Raw genomic sequence first — 8,230 nt, 5'->3', positions numbered from 1 at the left:
TTTTCTCTAATTTCTAGCTTTTAATTGGCTTAGAAATCAGATAACTGCTGGACAATAACCAATAATAATGATTTTTTTATATACTACAAACACTTTTTTATCACATAAGGCAGAATAGTTTCTATACTGTAATAAATGCTATGTCAGTTAGCACTGCATTGTTCATATACTTTATTTATTACCTGGAGATGACTTGACAAACACAAATAAACCATATATTGTGTATTGTCGCAATCGTACCTTTAATGTCTTCATGTTTCCAAACGTTTCTGTTTTTCTGTGAAAACAACTGTTTTCATACAGCGATAGCTGGACGCTTTTGTCCATTTCCTCGTACGACTTTCTGCGCGAGAGCGCCCTCCGGCTTCGAGTATGAATGAAACATTTATGAATGAAACGTGTTTAGCGCTCCGCGATGTTCATCTCGTCTTAATCTGGGTCCGAATAAAACATCAGATCATGCACAGACTATACTATCTCTTTGAATTTAAATCTATATTTATTCACACCGGCTCTTGAAAACCTCTATGCGAACACACTTGCCCGAAAAAGTGCGGGGGACGAATTTACGTTATATTAAAAGTGGGGGGGACACGTCCCCCGCGTAATCTACGCCCCTGTTGGTAATATTATTTCTATTATATAATTTATAGCTATAATAATGTTATTTAGTATTTTTAAACACTGATAAAAAAGTCCCTTATTAAATGAAACTTCAAAAAGGATTTTAACTTGAATTGTCAACCCTGTTATCATGATTATTATTAAAAACGGATTATTTTAGGCACATCTGGTCTACACTATATCCCAACACAGTTTTCCCCCATTTAGTTTGACATGGTCGCTATTTCCTAAAATCTTCAACTTTTACTTTAAAGTCAGCTTTTCCGAATGAAAAGGATACATATTTCGCGGAAAGACCGACCAGAAAGAGAAAAAACAGTAGTAAAAGCTGTGCGCATTTACAAACTGCAATGTAAGGGACTCTCTCTCACCAACCAACCTCCTCCAGAGCCGCGCGAAATGCACCGGTTGGTAAGAATGACAATTATTTAATAACGTTAAAATGTGATTCAAGCCTCTCAGTAAGTGGGGAAATCTTACGTTTTAACGGATGTGCTTCTTAAACAAACGTTCATAACTGTCAAACCAGTGTGCGTTTTGTGGAACAGTAAGTTGTCGCGCTTACCCTCAATACTCAAGCTGTTTGTGTGCTACATATTACTTTGTAAAACACATGTTGAGCAGCATCAAGCGTGGTCTGTTCAAGAGTGAATTAAAATAAACTTCCTAAAGCAGAAAAGCGCACTCTTTACCATTCCTGCGACACCGCGTCCGATTCACTGTTAGAAGTCAAGTGAGAGTAGCCAGTAGGTTACTCCCGTGTATAACTATGTGAGGTTGATAGGTGTAGCGACCACACAAAGATATTGAATCTCTAATAAATTAATATTTTTCTCACCAGTGTGGTTGAAAGAAGCTTCTGAAGGTTTTCTGCTGCGCTATTTTCGATATGCCGTCCGATTATTCTCTTGATAAATTTACATTGCAGTGCTCTTTTGGGTTTGCAAACAACCAAGACTCCGACGGATCTATACATTTACCGTAATGTCACACATACACAATATCAGCGCAGCTCTGTCTACCGTAATAGACACAGCGCGCTCGTGTACACGTGACAGACAGATTGCTCAGAGAAATACGAATGAATGGAGCCTCTGCTGCTATAAGACAGTGGCTAAGCATAATACTAGCATTCTATTAATATTTCTGAAATATCTCTATATCTTTACAGTCTGAGAAGTGGTTTTGTGACGATTTTCATAGCTGAATGAAGATTTTTAAAATAGTGTTGACTTTCAAACAAGGATGATTGAGGGGAAACAAATATTGAAGGATTAAATCCTTTAAAACACATTGGTCGACCAGCGATCACAATATTTTGAGGGGAAAGTGTCCCTTTTGATGTCTACAGTGGTTGTAGCACTGCTTCCAAATGCATTTCAGACACCTTCATAAATGTGAGTGTTGATATTAAGATATTATGGTGCAGAAGTGTCATACGTTTAGGCAACAAATAGCTTGCCTGCTGCTATTAGAGAGGCAATCGTGCAACCAAATTGTTTCTTCAAAGATGGTAAAGAGGTGAATGTGGTTAATCTGTACATATTGATCTGAAGATAACTGATGGTTTCAAGTGAGGAGTAGGTGCCATAATGATCTGTTCATCTAAATAACCTTGTGTCTAAAATACCTCAGTCTGATAGCTTACTTGCTATTTGCGATTAAACAAAATGCACATAAGAATTGTTTCAGCTGTGACGCCGTAGTAAGAAAATCTTCCACGGGAGAGTAAAAGCATGCATTGGCTGTATAGTTTGGACATGAAAGCAGCCCACATAGTATTCTGAAGTAATCTCATGAGACACCAACCCACACACTCTTTAAACAGAAATGTCTTGCCAACATAATGTTTAATATTTAAACGTCAGTATACAGTAGCAAAAAGGGTACTCACACTCAGCTTTCAATGTCCTTGTTTTCCCAGTGAGGCATGAACTTGAATAATATTATATAAGCATGCCTCTATCATTGTGAGTTCTACTGATCAGCGTTTGTGAGTTTTTTACCCAAGAGTTCTTGTAAAAATGTACTGTTTGCTAGCAAGAGCATGTTGGGAAAAGATTATGATATGAAAATAGATATAGTTTACTTAACGGTAAAACACTTTTCCTCCAACTGAGACATTCCTAGAAACAGTTTGACCCTATTTAACTTTTGAATCTATTTAAGGGAAGGAATGAAATGTCCCACAGCTCAGTATTGAAAAAATGTGATCAAAATGCCAAAATCTGTCCTGTGTCTGTCCTGTTTGTAATAAGTGGTAATACATGTTACCCAGTCTCTCTTGGTTTTGATTTCATGTCATAACTAAGGTTTCCAGTCTGTGTTGACTCATTCATTACTCAGGGCAATTAAAATGATTATGAGGATCATAAGACTTTAATGAGAACAGTAATTTGCACATTCAGTTCAGTGTGCTTCTTCCCACAAGAGCTGGATTACTGAATAGTGCAGTGTTGAGGGCCATTACATTTAAATGCCTATTGGTTTGTATTGTGAAACAAATTGCAGAGACAATTATGAAGTAATTAATTAGACACCTAAAGGAAGAACATTTTATCAATCTGAGCTGCGAATTTCATCTCAGGATGAATTTTTGCAGCATTGAGACTAATCAAAGTATTCAGTTTTCAGCCTGCTACTCGAAACAATAGCTTCTTTTTGCAAAGTACAGTTTAATTTATTTTGGATTTTGATTGACACATTGGATTTTGCATCAAGATAAATCACGACATTAGTCTGCTATACTGGAAACCAGACCTTATTTTCATGAAGTACAGTTGAGTTTCTATGACTGTCCTTAAAATAGGCCTATAAAAGCTGTGCGAATGCAGCATTCATATACTAATTAGATATGATTCATCAGACCTCTAATAACAATTTCAAGGCTTTTCACTTCATGTAATTCAACTTTGGGTACACAGTAGTTAATCAGATTGTCAAGATGTCTGTCAGCGGAAAAAAAAAGAATCACACATTTTACAGACAGCATATAATTCCAAGATAATTCCACATAATTTTTTGCAATAGTCTTGGAAAAAAGACCTTTGTAAGAAATTATATCAATAGTTTCCTTTGATGAAAACTGCTCCAGCTAGCTCTGAAAAAAAAACTGAAAAAGAGGACAAGTGTTAAATGTGTTGATACTGCAGTTGTTAAAAAGGCACATTACAAATCTGAGTGAAAATAAACAATATTCATTACTCATGCAAAATATTTGCATTTCTCTAAGGATAGAGGCATTTATAAATGTCAGACGCAAGCTTTTGAGAATAAGAGGATGTGAATATCAATGCATTCTCACAGCCCTTCATCACATCTGTGCTGTGTAGCTGCTCCAATGTTGTTTTTTCAAGAGCACTGCATTGCAGCGATGAAATCCTGACTGTTTTATTCTAGCATGCACTGCAACATTCATTCACAATGTTATATCAAACATAGTTATAATTATTCTGTGTGTACATGGAGTGTACAGAGAGTTGAGTCTTACATTTTTCTGCACACAGAAAAGCAGCTGAATTTTAACTTGTGCATGAACAAGAGCTTGGGAACGAAAGGAAAACATAATGATTCAACAGGACTAACAAGACTGCAGAAAGCAAATGTTTAATTCTACCACCTACACACATCTGTATGGATTACCCATAGATCTGAGCTCAGAGATGCCAGTTAGATCTATCAGAACATGTCGAGAAGGAGCTTTGTTCATTTTGTTGCTCTGCTTTTAAGGATAGCATTGATCTGAGATCAGTCATTAGAGAGGAGGGTGTTCCTTTACATTGACTAAACCTGAAAGGGGCAGCGAGATCCCTATAAAGCCTCATGGCTTACAAACTTAGTCAACCCAGTCCAAAACTGAACAAACATTTCAGACATCATGATCAAATCAATGACACTGGCTGTTATTGTGCACTATGCTGACCTCGTTTTAAACCCCTTTCAGTTCTCCACTCATCTGGAACTGACTGACTTACAGTAATTCAATATTATACTGGCCTGAGATGAGCTAATGTTAGCTTTGGGTTTGGTAATAACATTACAGACATGATAAACATTACAAGAACACACTGGGAAAAAATTGTGTACTTTAAAACAATTTTCACTCAGGAATTGCTAGTAAAATTCACAAATAATTACACAGAAACAAGTAAAACACTGAATTACATGAAAAACTTTTAAGTAGACAGACTGAAATAGTATTTTCTTGTAACTCCAAAAAGCTTTGTTTTATTTACAATTTTTTTTTTTACAGTATACATCCTGAGAGCCAAATGAATAATAGTCTTATCAGGCTTTTAAATGCACCTGATACTGATTTTTAAAGGGGTCATTCACCCAATAATGAAAATTTTGTTTGTGATATCATTAGACCCCAATGACTTTCATTGTATGGATAAAAAACATAAAAAAAATATCTTCTTTTATGAAAGTGAGTAAATTAGTAAATTGATAAATGCAATTTCCTGTTTTGTGTTTTGCCATATTTGATTTTGATTTGTGTATTGAAAATGTAGACAGCCACTTTCAAGTTGTGCGAAACTAAGCCAGTTATAAACTTGCCTTTCATGCACACAAACTCTGCTCTTTACAAAATGGCTGAGTGAAGCCGCTAATGAATTCTTTCTGTCTTCCAGTCAAAAGAAAAAAACCTGGTTTGTTATCATAAATTATGACAGCATTATGACAGCACCAGGGCTTTAAAGAAAGTTTGTACAGCCTTCAATGTGACAGAAATCATGTTTAAATGCTGAAAGAACTTCAAATAGACTTTGAATAGCATTAGTAGCTTTTCAGGTTCACAAGTGAAAATGAAAAGCTCTGAAGCTTATAAATGACTACATAACTCAAGATCAAATGGTACAATAAAAAGCACTAAAGCATTGTGTGGCAATAAATCAACTTTTGATAAGTCATGAGAGTGCAGCTACTCTCGGCTCCTTGATACAGTATGTTAATGTTTAGACAACGTTTGGATTATAACTCCATGGACTCTTAGGAGTTAAAACCTAAAACCCTTAAGGAATTGTACCTTTAGAAGCAACAACAGCTTGTCACTGGGCCAGTGCCCATCTTATATACAGTAAGGGCACATATTTCTACTCAAATAGTATTTAAAGGGGTCCTATTATGCTCTTTTTCAATGTCTTGAATTTGTTTTGGGGGTGTACTAGAACATGCTCTCATGCTTGGTGGTTCAAAAAAAAGCATTATTTTGTACATAATTTACATTATTACAATACCTTTCTCCCCATCCTGGCACAAAAGGCTCGATTAGTTCCGGGTTTGATGAAAGCCCGCCTTCCGAAAAACGAAATGTGATGTGATTGGTTAGCTGTCCCAGTGAGTTGTGATTGGCGAACAGCTTAGACGGTGTTTCAGTACTGCCCCGCCCCTTGCCAAAGCAAAGTTACGTCTGCTCCGGTTTAGTTAAGGATGGTGTCAGTATTGCCATATCAATTTGAGGCAGATTCAGACCCAGAGAATATTGAACAAGAGGATCGCGCAGAACCTTTGCATGCATGGATATTGCAAGACAGGAGGCGCTGTTGGAGTGGTAGACATCAAGGTTTCCCTGGTAATGGCTGTACACAAAGCAGCGCTCTGCTCAAAAAAACACTGCTTTATCAGACATTACATGCAAATTTAAATGAAAATGACATCCAATTTTCTGAAGACAGTCGGTTTCCTTCAGAAATACAGTGATATAAAAACACCGTTTGAAGATCTATTTTATGCCCAAACATACACACTACACACTGACTAAAATTCAAAAAGTGAAAAAGCATAATAGGACCCCTTTAAGTTCATGCCTCACTGGGAAAACGAGGACATTGAAAGCTAAGTGTTTTTTCCTCCTTTTGCTATATATTGACTTTTAAATATTAAACACTATGTTGGCAAGACATTTCTGTTTAAAGAGTGTGTGGGTTGTTGTCTCATGAGATTACTTCAGAATTCTACGTAGACTGCTTTCATGTCCAAACTATACACCCCATGCTTTATTCTCCCTTGGAAGATTTTCATACCACGGAGTCAACAGCATAAATATTCAGGGGTAGATAAGGTACAAAGTTGTTCTTTAAGGGTTCTGCCTCAGTGACAAGCTGTTATACTCCAAAGGTACAATTTTTGCACATTTTATCTGATAGTGTACCAGGTTACATACAAGTACCATGACATATTGGCATTTAAATTCCTTTAAGTGTTGTAGGTTTAGGTTTTATTTAGGTCAAGCTTGCCAGACAATTTTTATTTACAGTTTGCAAATGCACTGAAGACTTAAGTCAAGGATAAAACTCATTGGTATATTGAGGTTTTAAACATTCATCTATTTGAATGACTAACTGCAGCTATAATGAGGTTGTATTTGAGCATATGTGGTCTCTTTTCACTAAACTTACACACAATTTCTTTTATAATATTGCGGAAATAATTCATTAAACAATTGTGAAGATGCTATTTTTAACACAAAATTCTGCATCTTATTTGCTAGCAGCACCATTTAACTAATTGCACTGAAATTGTGCAGAACTGTATTTAAATTAAGTCACTGTCAATCTTTTCAGCACAAACACAGCTAATTTATTATGTAAAATGATTTATATTAATGTTGTGTATTGCCAGCCATGGGAAAGATAACAATTTCAATTTAAAATTTCAGTGGAAGTAGAGAGATCTCTCTTTTTTCGTATTGTGATGAGTAAAACAAAAAACCTGAGTTAAAAAAATAAAAATAGGGTTCTACCCACTGTTTGTTGATCGGATAGAGACAAATCTGAATATGAGGTTGTAGTCAATTTTAAGTAAGAGGTGGACTTTAAGCAGTTCACAATAAAAAATGAAGACTTTAAAAACTTTTGTGCATTTTTTATTGATTATTGCAGCAGTAATTAATCAAATAATGAGCACATGATGGAGAAGAATGTTAAAGGGGTTATATGACGTTATTAAAAAGAACATTATGTTGTGTATTTGGTGTAATGCAATGTGTTTATGCGGTTTAAGGTTAAAAAAACACATTATTTTCCACATACTGTACATTATTGTTCTCCTCTATGCCCCGCCTTTCTGAAACGCTTCGATTTTTACAAAGCTTATCGTTCTGAAAAGCAAGGTGTACGCTGATTGGCCAGCTATCCGGTGCATTGTGATTGGCTGAATACCTCAAGCGTATGACTGAAATATTACGCCCCTTAACATACTGTGATGCCCTGTCCTGGTGCAACGAGACAAAACCAATAAAACCCATTACAAAAGAGGCATTTGTTGCATCCAGTGGGGACATAATTACTGATTATAATGACTTATACTGTCTTTTTACGTGTTATGTTGCATCGCGCTGAGTAGACACGCCCCTTACTGCTGATTGGCTACAAGTTTGTTTTGCTATTTGGCCCGAATCAGTTTTTTAAAGCGTTTTTGGAAAATCGCTTACCCCACCTTTAACCACTGATTTCTAGTTGTGTCCTCTTTTGGAAGGCCAAACAAAGTAGTTTCGCTTTCACAACGAAACACAGCGTCTTCACGACATGGCGGCGGCACCAACAATACTACAGCGAGAATAAAAGTTACGCCTTCTTTGCGTGAACATTTGGGCGGCGTTATG

The 8,230-nt window shown here is 36.2% G+C and overlaps 1 protein-coding gene and 1 long non-coding RNA gene across 2 annotated transcripts in view; one reads left to right on the top strand and one right to left on the bottom strand.

The window, feature by feature from the left end:
• LOC107691138 (tumor protein p53-inducible protein 11-like) overlaps window positions 1-1,616 on the bottom strand; it is a 74,845-nt gene extending 73,229 nt beyond the window's left edge. The window contains exon 1 of the mRNA XM_016489623.1: window positions 1,463-1,616. The gene's annotated coding sequence lies outside the window, so the exon portion shown is untranslated. The remainder of the gene's footprint in view (window positions 1-1,462) is intronic.
• The window catches only part of LOC107691139 (uncharacterized), a 9,372-nt gene continuing 2,094 nt past the window's right edge, over window positions 953-8,230 (top strand). Inside the window, exon 1 of the long non-coding RNA XR_001634516.1 lies at window positions 953-1,035. This is a non-coding gene — a long non-coding RNA (uncharacterized LOC107691139). The remainder of the gene's footprint in view (window positions 1,036-8,230) is intronic.

The sequence above is a fragment of the Sinocyclocheilus anshuiensis genome, unplaced genomic scaffold (assembly GCF_001515605.1).
Source record: "Sinocyclocheilus anshuiensis isolate Anshui unplaced genomic scaffold, SAMN03320099.WGS_v1.1 scaffold2, whole genome shotgun sequence".
In the NCBI taxonomy this organism is placed as follows: domain Eukaryota; kingdom Metazoa; phylum Chordata; class Actinopteri; order Cypriniformes; family Cyprinidae; genus Sinocyclocheilus; species Sinocyclocheilus anshuiensis.
This window is presented reverse-complemented; position numbering and strand designations above follow the sequence as displayed.